Source organism: Podarcis vaucheri (genome assembly GCF_965113315.1).
Source record: "Podarcis vaucheri genome assembly, chromosome: 3".
NCBI classification, from domain to species: Eukaryota; Metazoa; Chordata; class Lepidosauria; order Squamata; family Lacertidae; genus Podarcis; species Podarcis vaucheri.
This window is the reverse complement of record NC_138761.1, coordinates 89,828,349-89,848,298: the sequence shown is the minus strand read 5'-3', so window position 1 is coordinate 89,848,298 and position 19,950 is coordinate 89,828,349.

The following is a 19,950-nucleotide window of genomic DNA, read 5'->3' as shown; positions in this document are numbered from 1 at the left end:
GCAGCCATCAACCGTGTTACCCAACACACGAATTGGGAACAAACTTTGGTTTGTCTGTCCTGAAATGATTGACAGTCAGTATCACCTTATGACCCTGAATTTTAGTTTTTTATTATTATGTTTTTGCAGGGGGAGCGATGGGCAGTGCTGGCATGCATGCCCCCCCTCTCTTAAATCCCACATGCATTCAGTCCGTGACTTGCAGTGACAGAAAAAAAGTGCCAGATTACAGCTGTAAGGGAAGGATCAGGAGCACACTTCCCATTTCTTCCTCTGAAGTTACACCACATTTTGTTGTGAAAGGCCACACCGACCTATCAAAGCAGCCTGTGGGTGGTAGGGCACTTCATCAGAGCTGGATGCTGCTCCCCACACCTGATTTTGGTGTCTGTGTCTCCCCACACCTGATTTCGGCTATGTCAGGTCAGCTAACACTTCTCTCACCTGACCCTAACTCTGTAAGTACATCAGCCATGGTAACAGCCTTAGGGAGCCTCAAAAACAGGGGGCACATGATGCATCAGCAGAGCAAGCTGATTGGGCACCTGGGGTGGCGTGTGGGGCCAGCCGCCTGATGGGGCGGGGCCAACCAGGGCAGGGTGCTCTGTGGAGCCTCTGAGGAGTCTGCCTGCCTCCTCCCACTCAGCCACCCTACAGCTGAGGGGGAAGCAGCGGGCAGACCATTTGGGCAGCGCAGAGCCTGCTCACGCCCAAGCCACCTCGTCTCTCCCAGGAGGGCATGCTGCCGGCCCCGCGGTGAGTGCTGCCCGGCATGTTGTCACCCCCTTCAGAGGTGACACCATACCCCCCTTCCTCCACATGCCACATGCCATACTTTACTGAGGTTAGTTCTCTGTTTGAAGGGCTGCCTGGTCTAAGTTTTTCTCACCGACCGTTAGCACTTGGACAGCAGACACAGAGGTCACCTGATCACAGTCTTCTTCACTATGACTATGACTATAACAACAACAACAACAACAATAATTTATTATTTATACCCCGCCCATCTGGATGGGCTTCCCCAGCCACTCTGGGCGGCTTTCAACAAAATATTAAAATACAGTAATGCATCTAATGTTAAAAGCTTCCCTAAACAGGGCTGCCTTCAGATGTCTTCTAAAAGTCTGGTAGTTGTCGTTCTCTTTGACATCTGATGGGAGGGCGGGTGCCACTACTGAGAAGGCTTCTCACAGTTAGCGAACCTCCAGAAGGCCTTTGGCGCTGGACCTCAGTGTCTGGGTAGAATGGTGGGGGTGGAGACGCTCCTTCAGATATACTGGACTGAGGCCGTTTATCTGTTTAAACTATAGCAATCTTGTCTAAATTTGCAAGTCTTTTTTTCCATTTCCTCTTTTTTTGTATTTGAAATGCATAAGTGACTGTGAACCCCACCCCTTGGGGCACCCATTCTTCTTTGGTGCAGGTGTGCAAATGTGCCACTAAGCCCCATGTTTAATAAGGCTCAGTCACATCATTGCTCATTAATTATAAACTAAGTTGCCTCTAGCTTAATATCAGATATATGCATTAAATCCCCACTTTCTTCAGCAAATAATACAAAGGCCTCCGAGCAGTCAATTTTTAACACATTGAAGAAAGTCTTTAACTTGCCAATTAGGAAAGGACTTGTGATTAGCCCTTTTGTATACAAATAACAGTTGACCTTCAGCCAATTAACTAGCCATTATATTTCAGAATTGTATGTTTTGAAGTCTAAAGACTTTTTTTAAAAAAGCTGAAACGCACTGCAAGGTATTGTAGAAAGTAATAAGTAAGATGTTTAAAATGCCAATTACCCTAGAAGGCGTTAAATGGCTAATATATTTTTCTCGCTTCCCTGTTAGGATGCTATGATGCAAAGTGGGGAGGGGGGGAGTTAGACTTCTACTTGCACTCCATAAAACTCTGCAAGAACTGTTACCTCTTGCTATACGTTAGTTGACAGTTTATCTGAGACAGATACACTCTCAAAATAATGGCTGTGTTTATAATACATTAACAACTCTCCATAAAAGCTGGGCAACCAGATTGCAGTGCTGGAGGGCTTTTGACTCCATACGGCAGTCTGTCTGTCTCTTCATAATAAAAAGATGCACAGCTAAAAGTGTTTAGGGCATCACATTCTGCCCTGGAATGAATGTGTTGTGTTGGAGAAGAAAGCGAAAAACAAAACAATTGAAAACGAAAAGTCGCATTTGAAGCATCATTACACATTTCAGTACAATTAAAACCATTGTTGCTGAGTGGTGTAACTAATCAAATCTTGGGGTTTGTTTATACAGTCATCAAGATCAAGCAGCAAAGCTTTTCTTTTGGGCTGCAGGTCATGTTTTTAATACTGCTCCACCCCACCCCACCCCCAAAAAAGACTCCCGCCATTTACCTAGAAATGTGGAGTTGGATACAAATAACTGTGGGGGGGGGGATAGCCACTGCAGCTGGACCACAAAGCCTTATGCAAGAATTTCCACAGATACAGCCATGCTAGTTTCTTCTTTAAGGTGCCACAAGACCTTCTGATGATTTTAATTGGCTCCATAGTGTAATACGAAAGTTCAACAGCAGTGCTCTTGCTTCCAAACAGCTTATGAAGGTCTGGCAGTAGAAGAAAGTGCCTGGACTTTCCTTTGTCTAACAATGCTCTAGCAAAAGGTGTAAAATAGTGTTTTCATGAGTGGAAGTCACTTTTTGCACATGAAAGGGCACTGCTGCACTCAGAGCACTGTATCTCAGGGAGAAGGCAAGGCAAAGCCCTTATCAGGGATGCCAACTTGAATAAAACATTCGGGGTCCAGGTAAGCCATGCCTCACATAATTGATCACAAGATGCAGCGTGCACACACGATTTGAATGGCAATGCCCATCAACTTGGGAGGCAGCCCCCTCAAATATTTTATTGGGGGGGTGTGAAGGGACCTCGGCCCTTAGGAGTTGGCTTCTATGACCCTTATGAAATCTTAGTGGAAGTTTTCCATAGAGAATGTCTGGATCAAAATTGATGGTGCCATGGTCAGACAAAAGGGAGGGGAAAAATTGTGGGAAATTTCTGGGGCAGGAGTCTAAATTTTAGGGTCAAGGCTCCTGATGACTGGGAGCTAACAGCCATCTTTCGTTCCTTAGCCTCACTCCAAGAAAATTTTGTTATATGACAGGCAGGTGGCAAAATAGGGGTGCCATTTTGGTCTGTTGTCAGGGAGGGTGTCAGTAAAACACAATGCCCTTAACAAAACCTCCTCTCACTGGCTATCAGCTCAGGGACACAATTTTATCTGCATGTTCCTAACGTTGCTTGAGGGAGAAGATAATATTGCCTGAAAGCCGGAGGTCACTATGAACACTTCCGGCAAAGGATGATGAACATTCAGTCTAACTGGGTGGAGGAATCAGGCAAGGCAGGGAGGGCTTTGATGTGTGCAAAGAGTGGCGCAAGGGTTTTGTGCAGTTTTAAAATGGAAAGTGGCATTCAAACATGAACCACACCCGCTGCCTGAAAGTGGAATAGTCTGGGAAACATTTGCAAAAATTTTGCTGACTGTATCATCTAGCCCAGAGTTTTGAATCTGAATGCAATTTTTTTCCCATTGAAAGTTTGTAAATATTCCAGGGTAAGAAAAGGTGAAGTTATTTATTCCCATACTACAAATATTTATGGCCTTCCAGACCTCATGTTCTTCAGTATGTCTACACAGAGCAAATTTAAATTACAAGAAGAAGGGTAGCTCAAATTATATGGCTTTAAAGGAGGAAATGGGGGGTGGGGTGGGTGGGAATTAGATACAATCATATTTCTGTTATGCATTTGTCTCTATCTCAGAAATGGGCTATAGATCAATCCATTTAGGGTCTGAGCAACAACATTACACCTAGAATTGATCCACAGGATTACATATTTTGAATTTTGGCTTAGAACTGTGTAGGTTCTCCCTACCGATAAACAAAGAAACAAACAACAAAAACTACAGGTGCTTCTGCTGAGATCCAGTAGCATAAGAACAGAGAAATATGGGGTTGGGAAGGGCAGCGAAGCACTGTGGCATGGTTTTGCAGCAGTTCACATAAATGACGTGCTCTATCCTTGTTCCCTGCTTCTTAAAGCTAATAATGTAGGAGAATACCAATTGCCATCTTCTAACATCTGTTGATGATTCAAAATTGAGAAAGCAGCCAACCAAAGAGCAAGCAGCAAGTTAAATTTAAAACACACACCATCTTGACTGCTGTACAACTGCTGGCATACCGTATTACTAATTATTTAAAATGTCTCTGGCTCATCCATAAAGATTTAGTTATCTCCAAACACAGGGGCAGAGTGGGTAGTACTCTAGTAATCCCATTATAAGTCTGAGGTGCAAAGGGGGATGATCCTTTCTGCAGAGCTCATTTGCAGCAGCAAAGCTCTTTTAGGCATATCACTCTTGCTTGGCACTTGGCAAAGGATGTGGGGAATTACATTAGCCATACACCTCTCATATTGATGAGCAGAGAAATATTATTTTTTAGATGGAAGCCCAAAAATTAATGAGATCACATTGAAGCAGAAATTATTTTTTAAAGGCATCTTACTGCAACTGCCTTTGTTGCTGCATGTGCCAATTCACTGTCCTCTTACTTTGCTGTAGTCTCATTGAAATCAGCCAGCCCCATCTAGCCAGAAATATATGTGGGCAGATATTCCTCTCATGCTGCTTTCCCATATACCTCATGGAATGAAGCATTCCACATAAAGATTCATTGCTTGCATCTCGAGGCCCCACACTGAAATGAATGGGGAAACCCTTTGCCAATGAATGGAAAAGCACATAATCATAGGAAGCAATTCAGAGCCATGAAAACTCATCTCAGTATTGGCACTGGTGTTCATGAGATTTGGGTTCCATCTGGAAAAATGAAACAGTACAAGTGGCTATGGAATATAATGGCGAGTTGGCTTGAATTAACTGAATATAATGTCGTGTTTGCAAATTGTCGTGTACAGTGTGTTTAAGTAAAACAAAACAAATGGTACGTGCTTCTTGGATAGCTGGAATGGAAACTGTTTCAGAAATCTCTGGAAGTTAGGATAAAGAGAACTGACAGAAGTATACATCTGTGAAAGAGATAAGAAGATTATACAGATGTTTGATAAGAACCCAATTAGGCTTCTACAATAAGTTCTGCCGTGTGTTGCCAAAGAGATACAGTAGCACTTGAGAATAATATAGGGCTGTGCAAAAGGGTTTTGTATCTGCGTCTCGGAGGCTAAGGGATGTTCTGAGTATACTGCATCTGTATATCCCAGAGGGAAAGAAAGGATTTAATAGACATTTATGAAATCTTCAAGAGCTAAGATGATATCAGTTGGAGCTACTATTTTGAGCTTCTCAGAGATCAGACAAGAGGGCATAATGAAATTAATATGATCAAATTCTCTGCAGATAAGGAGAGGATTCCCCCTTTCCCTATGTAGCAGAGAAGGGAGAAGCAGCTCAGTCCCATTTTTCCTCTGTTAGCTTAAAGAGGTAGGGAAATTAGAATGTATTTATTTATTTAAAACATGCCCTACCTTTCCTCAATCTATCTTGAGGCAGTTAACAATAAATTACAACAATTATAAAATAACAGTGAAAAATTAAAAGCAGCTGTGAAGCACTAAAACAGAAGAATAAAGAGATTATAACTACCGACACCCCTTTAAATAATACTTAAGCAGACCGCTATTAGCAAGTTAACGCAGTTCAGTGACAGAGCACTCAATTCAGTGAGAATGCAACCATTTATCGCCATAAAGGCTCCTTTAAAAGGAAGATTTAAACCATTTGGTGTTAGTCAGTGAAATTCAAGCCACCCTGGGGAGAGAGTTCAAGATCCTGGTGGAACCACTGGAAAGGTCTTCTCTCCAGTCTCAAGTATTATTCTGGGGAAGCTGGGACACATAAGAGGGCCTTCGTGAAAGATCTCAGTAGGTGGGCAGGTTTGCATGAAAGAGAGTGGGTAGGTTTGCATGGAAGAATCAGCCTCAGTAGGGCCAACCAAAAGTATTTTGCTGCCTGAGGTAAAATAATAGAATCCTAGAAATGTAAAGTTCGAAGAGTCTAACCACTTAAGGAAGTCTGCTTCTGCCTCCCTTCCAGAAAGAAATCTGGTCAATGGTCAAGGGGAAAAGGACAATTTGGATGCAGTTACATAGTCAATTTGGCTCCATATCTGCAAGGGAAAATGTGCATCTCTGCTCTGGGTTGCAGTAGGTCTGTGACTTTCCTGACCATAAATGCCTTCCTCTTTAAATCATAGAATTATAGCGTTGGAAGAGACTCTGAGGGTCATCTAGTCCAACCGCCTGTAATGCAGCAAATTCAACTAAAGCATGCATGGCAGATAACCACCGAATCTCTTCCTAAAATCCTCCAAGGAAGAAGAGTCCACAACCTTCTGAAGGAGTCTTTTTGGACTGATTTCTTTAAAAGTAAATATGTTTGCTTAAAAACAACAACATGTGGTAATCAGAACCCAATAAAAACCCAAAGCTAAGGACACCAGGAAGATGGGAACCTTTGATGGCTGTGGAGTGCAGACGCACTCAACTTTTCATGCACTCCTGCACCTCACTGAAAGTAAGCTATGTACCAGAAAACCCTGCACCTCACCCATGATAATTTCTCCAAAAGTTTCTCTTCCCCTTTGATCATTTTCAAATGCAATTTCTTTTCTCATTGAAGGATGGTAAAAGAAACGAGGGACATTATTATTTTTTGGCACACCACTACCTCAGGTGAAACATATCTGTAAATTCAATGGAAGCTCTGAAGGGGTTCTAATATGGTATGAAGATACGACATGAGACAGCAACCATGTTGAAGCAAAAAAGGCCTTGGTCTGCCTTGAATTCTATAATCTTCTCAATATGATTAGTTCAGACTTGCTTGTTTGGTTCATATCTGCCCATGTGTCTTTGCGTGAGAGATAGAGATAGCACAGGTTTTTGTTCAGAATAATACAGGCTATGTAGATGGAAGTTAGTTTGGCATCATTTTTTCTGGTTGGTGCTTTTTCTCTCCGTTGTTGATGACATTTCTTTCCTTCTAAGACCATGATCAGGAATAGAATAGGCCTTATGCAGCCATGAGTTGCTCTGGAAATTCTTTTTTTTTTAATAAAATTTTTATTAGGATTTTCTCATTTTTTAAGACAAACACACAAAAACATAAACATACGTATCAACATTACACACAAATAACACATATAGTTTTAAAACCTTATTTTCTTAACCACTTTCCCAGACTTCCCCCACCTCCCCTTCTTGCATCCCCATTCAAAGTTTAGCCCAGCAAGTTCTTTGTACCCAAATTAATTCCTTATTAATATTTTACTTAATTCATCTTAGTTAACCAATTTCCAACTTCTGAATTTCATTTTAATACCCAACATCAATCCCTTTTCTAAGATCGATCCACATTCCCTTTCACAAGATTCCCAATTATTAAAATACTTGCAAAAAATCTTAACAAATAAGAACATATAATTGAAGCCCTTTGGATTCTAAAGTTCTCTCCCCCCCCCCCCCGGTTTTGATCCCTAAAAGATTGTCCTTCAATCTATCAGTTCTCAGCCTGTATCTATCACATCCGAGGCCTTTAAATCTCTCTCAGTCCCTTTCAGCTGGTTTTGTTGACTGTCCTTTATGTTGAACATCCGATCTCGGAGCATCTTTGACCCAGTAGGGTCTATATTTTTTCCAACCAGTCCTCCGTATTCAAAGGAAGTGTCCAGATCCTGCTTCTTATTCTTTCTAAGTCCAAATATCCCAAATGTCCCAAACTTTCCAATTTTCACCTTGGTCAAATTTGTAATCCATGAGTCTTCCAGACTCCCCATAGGGAAAAATCCCCAATCTTCATTCTCGATTTCAAATCAAATTTTCGACATCCGAACTTTACCTTCCTTGTATTCTGACCTAACGGACCTCTGCTTGTCCTTTTTCACTTGCATCGTTTCTGCTCCTCCTTCACATTCCTCCAAAACAGCACATATATCTTGCTTTCCAGCTGTAGATTCTTCTTGAGTCAAGTCCACCACTTCAGCAGAGTTGTTTATTTTAGAATTCAAAGTTATCAGATTTGTAGCCATAACATGACTCTGCTCTTGCAGCTTTCCCAGGAGCTCAAACACCCTATCCAACTCTGCTTGTAATTTTCCCTCTGCAGTCATTGTAATGTCCCGAATCCCCTCTAGAGGGATTTTGGTTACTAAGTGTTCTTTCTCCAACAATCAGGTTATTTTGTTGTTATTACCACTCAATTTTTAAAAGCTTACAGTCCAATGTAACAAAAGTAACCGACACAAGTAGCAAAAACAGAAATTCCTGACTTTGACAACTCAGTTGACAGCTGTCAAACTCTGTAGATATCTTCACAGGCTCCCTCACGGGTCGCTCCCGGATCTGGGGGGGGGGGGGTTGGGTTACACTCCAGCTCTAAAGATCGATTCTAATCCTCCAGCGATAAACTTATAAGTCCAAATCGTGAAATTAAGAATTTTGTCTCAAAGAGAGGAAGACAGTCTCTCGATCTTAGTTGTTTAATTCTTGCTTTAAATTGCCTGCAAGGGGGGGGAGGCGGACTTCCTTTTGGCACCTCCCCCGGTCGAACCGAATTCGATTGAAAAGAATTTTTAATTCCAAATTCCGTATTACTCACGGGTTGTTACATTTTAAGTCCAAATGATCAAGGAAAGAAGTCAGCGCTCTCCAGCCATGGCTTGCGGCTTCACTCGGTGGAAGAAGCAGTCTACTCACAGCACCACGCCACTCTCCGCCACCCGCTCCGAAGCCTTTAAAAAGGCTTTTTTTGTGGGTCGGAGGGGGCGCAAATGGTGCCCGCCGAGTCACCAGGTCCACAGGCATCAACGCCTGTGGTTTCTAAGGGTCCCCGCGCTGCCGCCGCAGCAGGACCCCTCCTCCACTGAGCCGATTCCCTCTGGAGCTCGGAGGGAATCCGCCATTAGCTGATCGCACCAACCCGGAAGTCGCTCTGGAAATTCTTTCATTCCTAGTTCGTCTGTTCCTATGTTTCCTTTTAAATTTAAAGACATGTGGAATCAAATGAAAATTGTCAACGCTATATTTTTCTCACTGAACTTCCTTAACCAGCACCCAATAGCGCATAGGACACTTAAGATCTAGATGCTGAGCTACTTATGTTGGCATTCACTTTCTTGTCAGTTTCACACCATAACTCACTGTGTCTGATCAGAACTGGAAAAGGGAACAGAAAAAAACCCAGAATATATATTACTAGCAATATAATCTGCAAAAGAGATTCTAGTTCCCTTGAAAAATAAGTACTGCTTCTAAGGAAGTTTTCTGTGTGTGTGTGTGTGTGTGTGTGTGTGTGCACGCACAAAGATTTAGAATGATACAAAATTTCATTTTTTCAGTTGCTTATGTCCATTCAAAGAACATAAACATAACAGTGAATTGATCCAAGTTGTCTTCTGATTTTTCACAATAAAGAAATATAAGGAAATAAGGGCATCTTATGAGTTTTGGCTATTAGTGCTAACTTTTCTGAATTTATAGATACTTTTAAATAAAGATTATATATCTACTTCACACATTTGTAGATGAATATATATATGAAATCTCTCCCATGATTCATCACTTCAATTCTTAAAGCAGGAATGTCCAAATGTCTTGCATATCTGCCTTACTTTGTGTGTCTTAAGCCATGAAAATAACAAAGCAATAACTGAGCTTCAAATATATACAGTATCTTACATACATACTTACCCCAAAAATTGTAAGTCCAGATCATTTTTAATGTAAGCATGCTCACATAGTCATCATTAACAATAAAACAACCTTAAAAAGCAAAGTCAGCAAAAAAAGCTGCACTCTGTATTCATCCCTACCACTCCTCCTGTTGGCTCAAACTTTAACAAACTTTTTTATGGTTGGTGAAATTAGATCTAATTTATCTTGTTAGATCTTTTCCCCCAATCACATTTGCAAATGAGAAACTGCATTAAGAGAGTTACTTAGATGAAGAAAATAGAGTTCCCCAAAGAAATTTCCCTTGATGTATATAATTAAGTGCCTTGTTAAAGTCAACTCTGGTGATTCTTTCCTGTTAAAACAATATTTTCTGCTAATTTATTCTAATTAAGCAATATGTCATGAGGTCACTTATTTGGCTGCTCCTCTTTCTTTGAACTTCTTTTTCTAGAGCTAAATATCAAACGGCATAAATAGGACGTTGTTTGAGTAAGAAAAGCCCAGAAATTACTCTCTGCTACAGAGCCTCCCATATTACAATATTGTATCCTGCCAAGCTTAGTCCAGGAAGTAATCTGCAATTTGTTTTGAATGCAGAACTTTTAAAATATTTTTTGTCCTTACATATTTAACACAATTATCTCTTTTAAAACAACAACATCACCTTTGGATAAGGCATTCTTCCCATGAATATTATATCTACATTTCTCATGAGTTACGAATGGGTTATGCTGAATGATTCCTTAAGAATATAAGAGATCTTAAATGTAGGAACCTTAAACCAAATCAGATCATTGGTCCAACTATTTCTGCATTTTCTGGGATGACTGGCAGTAGCTCTTGAATGTTTGACACAGGAGGGTTTCTTTTCTTCCCCTTGTCCCACCTACCTAGTAACACCAGGGTTTGGACCTGGGGCATTCTGCATGCAAGGCTTATGTTCTATCACTGAGCTATAGCCCATATATACATTTTCAACAACAACACAGGGAAAAATATGTTGGAACTCATTCTCCTCTCTGCTACATGTGGTAGTATCTGACATAAAATAATGTCAGAATCCTCCCTTTCCCACCATGCAGACACACACCCTGTTTCATAAGACTGTTGAGTGTGGCAACCATGGAAACCCTTGGGGTTTTATTTATACCCTTGCCTGGCACAACAAATTCGCTCTCTGACTAAAGGAAAAGACAGCTGTCAGACATCGTGAATGCACATTAGAAAGCCCTGCAGGAACAGAAGTGTGATTAACTGGGACTTGGGAACCTACACCACTGTCCCATGTGGTCACAGTCACTTGGGAGAACATTTGTACTAGACAGACCTTACCTCTTCTCAAAAACCACAGAAGTGGAAATGCTTTTTTGATTAGTAATAGAAACTGAAGGCATATATACATGAGAGATAAATGAGGTTTGCAGTCAAAACAACCCAATTCAAGAACGCTTCCTGGTTTTAAGATATCTTGGTGGAAGAAGCTAGAAACAAAAGCATAGATTCAGAGAACTAAGTAAGGAACAATCAAGGGTTCAGGCATACCTAGTGGAATTTTATCCTTTTCAGGCCATATCACAAGCTTCTTTTAAAATCTGGATTCAAAATAAATTTGTCATGTGATATGAAGTGCTGTTGTTCGAGCAAGGCAACCTTTTGGATGCATAGAGTTCTCTGAATTCCAGGGAATTCCATCTTTTGGCAGACCAGCCTGGAATGAATTTATTTTGCTCCAATTAAAAAACAACAACAGCTGACTATTGTACAAAGCACTGTGTTCACAACAGCTCACCACAGTTTTCATTGCTTTCTGTTCATTCATGCCTTTATCTCCCATCACTGGCATATGTTTGCTCAATGCTCATAGAGAAAATGCTAAAAAAAACCCCAGCAAACTTGACGTTACCATACATATGGATGTATCAATCTTATTGTCATTGGGTGTTATACCAATGTGTATTGCAAATAAGAATATTAATGCAATCATACACACAATTGCAGCAATACTATGTGTTTGCAGTGATTAAGCAAATGTAATTGTTAATCAGCCATCAGTAGCATTGGGAAAAGGGAACTAAATGAGGGTGGGGAAACTGTGGCCCAACAGATGCTGTTGAACTCCAACTTCCATCAGCCCCAGCCAGAATGGCCAATGTCAGGGATGATGGGAGTTTTGTAGCGCAACAATATCTGAATAGCCAAAGGTTTTCTGACCTTGAATGAAAGGAACCAAAAACTATGAGCACTGCAATTCTTAAATTAATTCCTGAAATTCTCATATTTGAATCAGAATTGAGGAGTTGGAACTCAGGGCAGAGGCAACCAAAGAAACCATGTAGGAATGGAACTGGAGAAATCACTGAGCACAGCAGTGGCAATTTTTGTTGTGGGATCTTTTGTGGTACAAAGTACCTACTCCATCATAAAAATCCATCTGTGCTCATGTATGTCAAGATATTACCGTAATTGGGGTTGGAGTTTTAAATATCCCCACACCGAATGTCTTGGTATGCATTAGCTGTGTTTTCCTGCTGGCCTTAGTCTTGTACCATGATTGGTTCCTTTGCTAGTCAGAATTCTATCCTTCGTTGTGTGGAGGAAGGGAAGATGTGCAGGAGGCAGCCATCTTGTGCAGTATGTTGCTGTCTTAGCTTTGCAGTTGTGGAAAGGAAGATAGGATTCCTACTGTCAACACCTCCATTCCACCCTCACCACAACCCTTAATTCCATGCATTTCTTCTCCTTTGGCCACTGAAGTTAAGATAGCATGTTCATGACATCAACAAGCTACAATGGCACAGGTATCACTGCATCATCGTTATACTTGCGCTGACATGCTATCAAACTGCTAGGTTGGCAGGAGCTGGGACATAGCAACGGGAGCTCACCCCATTGCAGGGATTCGAACCGCCAACCTTCCAGTCAGCAAGCCCAGGAGGCTCAGTGGTTTAGACCGCAGCACCACCCATGTAGAATGATAACTTATTTTTTTAATTATTATTTGGATGATTATCTAATGTGTTTCAAAACTCAGCTCTTTGACCACAAGCAAATGAGCAAAAATGGAAGAGAATAACCCAAAATGCAAGCATTAAAACAGGATGAGGGATTGGGAGGAAGTGAGAAAGATGTGATACCACATATTACAAAGCCACATAAATAGCATGTGCATGCTGCAACTTTACATACTATGATTTTGCATGCTGATGTGCTCCAATATGTCCTTCATACATATCAAGATGCACCAAAAATTAGGCGAACTAGATTATAAACTGTGTGTCCTTCTAGGCTTAAAAAGTGATTGAAAGGGTGCAGATGCTACATCCTCCATCCTCTGCCCCATCTTGCTTGAACAGAAGAGACAGCTGCTGTGTGACTTGTGAAGTTAATATTTTACAGTCCAGTTCTCATTTATACCTCTGTAACTTCAGGAGGGTTGTGGTGATAATTTATGCATTTCTTTTTTCAAGCTCTCTTTGCTTGCTCTGAAGGCCTAGGTGTTAGGGGTGACATAAATGAGAAAATACTATAAATGGGATTGGGACTTAGTAGCCTCACAAATTTCCACAAGACTTTTAGTGCCTACAGCCCGACAGAATGGAGGCATCATGGAGGGGGAAAAGGGAACAAAGGAGTATGGCACTAAATAAACTCGGCAGCCCATTGCTGCAGCTGCTTCCAGGTTTGTGTGAAAATAAATTAGGATCCAACAGGCTATTTTCCAGTTTGACTAAAGTCACTTTCATCACAGAAGAGCTGAGTCAAGTTTTTTCTCCCCATTGTTCCCTTCCAGTTAACAGAGTGAAAAGATTTAGTGCAGGTTCACCAACCCTTTCGAACTCCTGCCAACCTAGCAGTTCGAAAGCATATCAAAGTGCAAGTAGATAAATAGGTACTGCTCCAGCGGGAAGGTAAACTGCGTTTCTGTGTGCTGCTCTGGTTCGCCAGAAGCGGCTCAGCCAATAAAGCGAGATAAGCGCTGCAACCCCAGAATCGGTCATGACTGGACCTAATGGTCAGGAGTCCCTTTACCTTTACTTTACACCAACTCTTTTGGGACCATGGGCACATCTGGATTTTTTAATTTTTATTATTATTATTATTATTATTGAGTGCCAGTCACAAAATGGCTGCCATGGGGTGGGACATGACATGATGACTTCAGTGCAGGAGAGGCAGCGGCAGTGCAAACAAGAACGATGTAGCAAGAGCAATAGTCTCTCATGTAGAGTGGATTTGTGATACGTACTGAAACTATTCATGGGACCATAGGAAATGCTGGTGACCACAGGCTCCATATTGGCAACCTCTGTTTTAGTGTGCTGTAGGGTGGACGCGGGTGGCACTGTGGTCTAAACCATGGAGCCTAGGGCTTGCCGATCAGAAGGTCAGCGGTTTGAATCCCCACGACGGGGTGAGCTCCCGTTGCTCTGTCCCTGCTCCTGCCAACCTAGCAGTTTGAGAGCACGTCAAAGTGCAAATAGATAAATAGGTACCGCTCCAGCGGGAAGGTAAACGGCATTTCCGTGCACTGCTCTGGTTTGCCAGAAGCGGCTTAGTCATGCTGGCCACATGACCTGGAAGCTGTACACCGGCTCCCTCGGCCAGTAAAGCGAGATGAGCGCTGCAACCCCAGAGTCGTCAGTGACTGGACCTAATGGTCAGGGGTCACTTTACCTTTTAGGGTGGAAGGAGAGGAACAAGAATGCTCAGCTTCACAGAAACAGTGTATGTAAAGTAGGATGACGTGACTGAATTCAGGCATTTTAACTTTGTTCAAAATTTACATTTGCAGACCCACCAAGTTGTCCCTATTTTCCACAGACAGTCCCACATTTACAGAAGCCATCCCAGTTTCTGATTTTATCCCAGAATGTCCTACTTTTCCATGTTGTTGTTGTTTAGTCATTTAGTCGTGTCCGACTCTTTGTGACCCCATGGACCAGAGCACGCTAGGCACTTCTGTCTTCCACTGCCTCCCGCAGGCAACACATTCAGGGTGCTGAACACGGCCAGAAAATATTTTGGTCTGGGGAAATTTCTGAGGGCCAGAGGTAGTCACCTTCAGTTGCTGGAACTCATGTCCCCTACCTATAGTGTAGGAGATCGGTTTGAATTCAAGGCAACTAACAGTTTCTTATTCATATTCAGTTTGGGGCCACTTTTTCTGAAGGGGAACTGTGACACTTCATGCCAAACAGGTTTATGGATTCATAACAGGTTCAGGTTTGATTTGACTTCCTGCTGCTGGTGCCTCTGGTACAATCTCTTCAAGAAGATGTGTGAAATCACTGCTGCTGTTCACAAAATTCTACTCCCCACCCCCTTCAAAAGAAAAGATACTGAAGCATTATGCTTTCACCAGCGCTCATTCAAGGCTCCACATTTTGCCATCGTGCCAGCTAGTGTACGCGCACAACTCTCATATCTTGCTGTCCCTTTGCGGGTTCATATTAGGCATTACTTTCGTGTTCTCCGCATTAATGAATCCGATATTAGTTAATGCCTGCAATATTGCTTCTCTGAAAGACACTGTGAAGAATAAAAGATCTGAGGTATTGGGAAAGAGCTCTAGGAGTTTGGTAGGTATTGAGGGGGTTTCTGTGCAGAATGAAAAGGAAACAACTTCCCATTCAATAGCTCCTTTTAGGTAGCCCTGCTGCTTTGGGAACCGATTCAAATGCTTATTGATGGCAAGATGGCTTTTCTACTTGAAAAACTTAATACTTGAAACCAGCCACCTGTCATGATCTACTGAACAGACATCAATTGCGGCGTGAAGAACTGGAAACAGTAGGAGGGATGGACATTCAACTGAAAGTGAAAAAAAGGGGGGAAATCAAGGGATATTCAGATTTATACTGTGAAAACACAAGGTAATTGATTTCAAACTGTTTATTCATCCTGCTCTGACCTGTTCTCCAAAACTATATGATACTATAATATGATACACCTGAATGCAGATCTAATATTTATAAATAAATAAGCTCTCAAGATGAAAATGCAAATTATTTATTACTATACTGCTGTTACTGGAAAACTATCCATTAGATTGTTTCCCCAGCACAGTGGTCCTAAGGAGTGTGGGAGGGGTACAAAAAAAAAGAGAGTCCTCATTCATATCTGTCAGGGGATGGTTAGCTGCTTGTGCTTAAAATTGTGCCCCTTCAGAGTTTGTGCGACCCCACAAACCTCTGTGTGTGACAGAGCTCCTCAGACATGTCTGCTCTAGTCACTAGTAGAGTCTGACAGTGGCTGTCTGCGGAAGCGCTTCCAGCAAAGAAGTTCCTTAACGGAAACGCGTCTCCTGGACTCACGACGTGGCAGCTTCCGGCGAAGCATGGGTCTCCCTGCAGTTGCTTCTGACACCTCCCCGCTATTTTCGCTCGAAGTGTCTCTCACCCCTTTCTCTCCCCTGCTGCTTCCTGCCTGGGCTGCTGCGTCTCTCTCAGCATTACTGAGATCCTCCTCCAGAGACCCCGCGCTCCCCCTGCTGGTCCCTGCTTTGGCTGTTGACTCTCTCCCAGTCTCTGGGAGCCTTACCACTTCCCTTTCCTCCGATGTCAGTTCCCTGACATCCACCTCCCCTCCAGGGCCCCCCTCTTCCCCGCCCCTACTCTCTCCTCTGGGCGGTGAGGAGCTGAAACCCCTAAAAGAATCCTCTTCATCTTCAGACGTCTCGAACAATTCCCTCCATCGGTCTTCGTTCCGACTCGCTGAATCCTCCTCCACCTCGGAATCAGCGAACCCCTCCAACTCTTCTTCGTCGTCGGTGGTGGCGAAGTATTCCCTCCGGAACCTCGCCACTGGCTGGGGTTTTCTAGGGAATCTCTGATGAAAAGTTTCAATCAAAACCTCGTCATCTACATCCTCTGCCCTGACCCAGGTGTTTTCCGACTCCGGCTCCCCTTCCCACATTACCAAATACTCTACTTGCTCTCCCCTCCACCTGGAATCGAGAATCTCCGCTACATGGTAGCTGTGTTCTTTTTCCTCCATAGCTGGTCCCCTATTGACCCTCCCCTCTCTGTCCCCTATATACGGTGACAGCAATGATCTGTGGAACACTGGGTGCAACTTCATGTGGTTCGGTAACCGGAGTCTGAAAGCCACTGGGTTGACCTGTTGCGTGACTTCAAATGGGCCCAGTCTTTTGGGTCTTAACTTCTTACAACCTCCTTTAAATGGTAACCCTTGGGTGGACAGCCACACCTGGTCCCCCACCCTAATGCTTTCCCCTTCCCTTCTGGTTTTGTCTGCCTGCCTCTTATATTCCTCCTTCGCCCTGTTTAAATTAAGTTGGAGCTGGCGATGGATCGCTTCCATTTCTTCAACGAACTGTTCTGCGGCAGGAACGCTCCAGTTCTCCCCCTCCCCCCCTGGGAAGGCTCGGGGATGACACCCGTGATTGGCCAAAAAAGGGCTCATCCCCGTGGACACGTTCTCTGCATTGTTATAGGCAAATTCTGCCAACGCCAGCTTCTCCACCCAATCATTCTCTCTGTCATCCACATAACACCTCAAATATTGCTGGAGGACACCATTAGCTCTTTCCGCCTGCCCATTGGTTTCTGGATGACGGGCAGTGGAAAAATTCACCTCTACATGCAATAAGCTCATGAGCTTCCTCCAGAACCTGGAAGTAAATTGTTTCCCTCGGTCCGAAACCACCCTCAAGGGGGCACCATGCAACCTAAACACATTTTCCACAAACAATTTAGCGGTTTCTTCTGCTGTGACCGCATGTGAGCAGGCTATAAAGTGGGCCATCTTGGTTAACAGGTCTACCACAACCATAATGGCTGTCTTCCCTTTGGACCTGGGCAGATCAGTCATGAAATCTATTGCCACTGCCTCCCATGGTCTTTCCGGCGTGGGTAGTGGTTCTAATAAACCTGCCGGTGCCCGCCTCTCCCCCTTGGCTCGTTGACATCGGTCACACCCTCTCACATATTCACGCACATCTTCCCTGACCTTGGGCCACCAGAATTCCCTGGTAACCAGCCACATGGTTTTGTGTTGCCCAAAATGCCCTGCTGTGGGGCTATCGTGCAGTTGCTTGAGTACCTTTTCCCTCAATTCCCCTTCAGGTATGTATAACGCTCCCTTGTAGTACAACGCCCCGTTTCTCTCCTCAAAACCCCCGGGTTTGTCTCCCTCCCTCCTGAGACCCCTGAGTTTGTCCTGGGCGTATTCATCCTGCACCGTTCCCTCTACCAGTTCCCTTTGCCCCACCAAAGCCGCCCCACACACCCAGCGGTCCTCGGGAATGACATGGGTCTCTTTGGGTGCACCCTCTCCCTCCAAATATTCAGGTTTGCGTGAGAGAGCGTCCGCCCTAACGTTCTCCGGGCCTGGTACGTAACAAATCTCAAAGTTAAATTTGGATAACTCCTGGGCCCATCTCAACTGCCTTTGGTTGAGCACTCGCGCAGTTCTCCAATACTCTAGATTCTTATGGTCCGTGCACACTTGCACCTTCTGTTGTGCACCAATTAGTAGGTGCCTCCATCTCCGGAAGGCCTCATAAATCGCAAGAAGTTCCCGGTCGTACACCGCGTAGTTTCTCTCAGATTTGTTCAGCTTTCGCGAAAAGAAGGCACACGGTCGCCACTCTGACCCCTCCTTCCCCGGCTGCAGAAGAAGCACCGCCCCTATGGCTCTGTCAGAAGCGTCTGTTTCGACCCTCAGCTTTTTTTGTAAATCCACATGTAGAAGTTGTTCGTCAGAGGCGAAGGCCCTTTTCAGTTCCTCAAACGCTCGCTCCGCCTCCCCCGTCCAAACAAACTTCTTTTTGCTGCTGAGACAGTCCGTGATGGGCGCCGTCAGGTGGGCGAAGTTTCGGATGAACTTACGATAAAAGTTTCCAAACCCTAGGAACCTCTGCACATCCTTCTTGGTCTTGGGTGTTTTCCATTCCAGCACCGCTTGAACCTTGCCGGGGTCCATGGCCAACCCCTTGTCTGACAAGCGGTACCCCAGGAATTCCACCTCCTTGGTATGAAACTGACACTTCTCCAGTTTCACCCACAGTCTGTTGGCTTGCAGCCTGCTCAACACTTCTCTGACGTCTCTCACATGTTGCTCCTCATTCTCCGAATACACCAACACGTCATCTAAGAAGGCCACGCAATTCTTGTAGAGCAAAGGCCCCAGTACATGGTTCATAAAGGCTTGAAAACACGCGGAGCCTGTTTGTAATCCAAAAGGCATAACGAGGTATTCAAATGCCCCCAAAGGGGTGAACATGGTGGTCTTCCATTCATCCCCTTTCCTTATACGTATCAGGTTGTACGCCCCCCTTAGGTCCAGCTTTGTAAAAATCTTTCCTTTTCGCACCCTGGTCAAAATATCATCAACCCTGGGCATAGGAAAAGCCGCCGGCTCTGTCACTGCATTTAGGGCCCGAAAGTCACATACCAGCCTCGGCTTGTCCGTGTTTTTTTTATCCACAAAAAACACTGGGCTACCCCCCGCTGCCTTGGACTCTCTGATGAAGCCTCTCTTCAGGTTCTTGTCAATGAACGCTCGCAACTCCTGCATCTCCCTGTCTGACATGGCATACAACTTGCCTACAGGAAGCTGTGCTCCAGGGAGTAAATTGATCTGGCAATCAAAGGGCCTATGCGGGGGTAGTTGGTCCGCTTCCTTCTCGCTGAACACGTCGCTGAGATCAGCATACTGTGGTGGCACCTTCCCCTTCTCCATTACTTCCGTCCCTGCTAGGGTGGCTTGGGCCCCTGCTGACCCCTTTTCCGCCCTGCAGTGTTCTAAGCAGTGTGCGGAACCGAAGGAAACCACTCTTTGATGCCAGCCCACCAGCGGATCATGTAGGGCTAGCCAGCTCATTCCCAAAATAATGGGAGCGCCTCCCAAGGTGGCCACATTAAACGCTATCAGTTCTGTGTGCCTTGCCACCCTCATTATCATTGGGACGGTCTGCAAGCTGACGCCTCCTCCCAACAGTTCCCTGCCATCGATCGTGGTCACCTGCAGGGGGTTGCTTAAAGGGATAGTCTGTATCTGGTGCTCAGCAGCAAACTCCTTGCTCATGAAATTGCAGGAGCTGCCTGAGTCCAACAGCGCCTTTATTTTTAGGGGGTGTCCATTTTGCAGCTCTAGCGACACTTCAATCACTAGAGCAGGTCGAGGAGCTTCTGGCACTGGCACTTGGGGAAGGGGCACTTTCACTGCTCTTTGGCCTG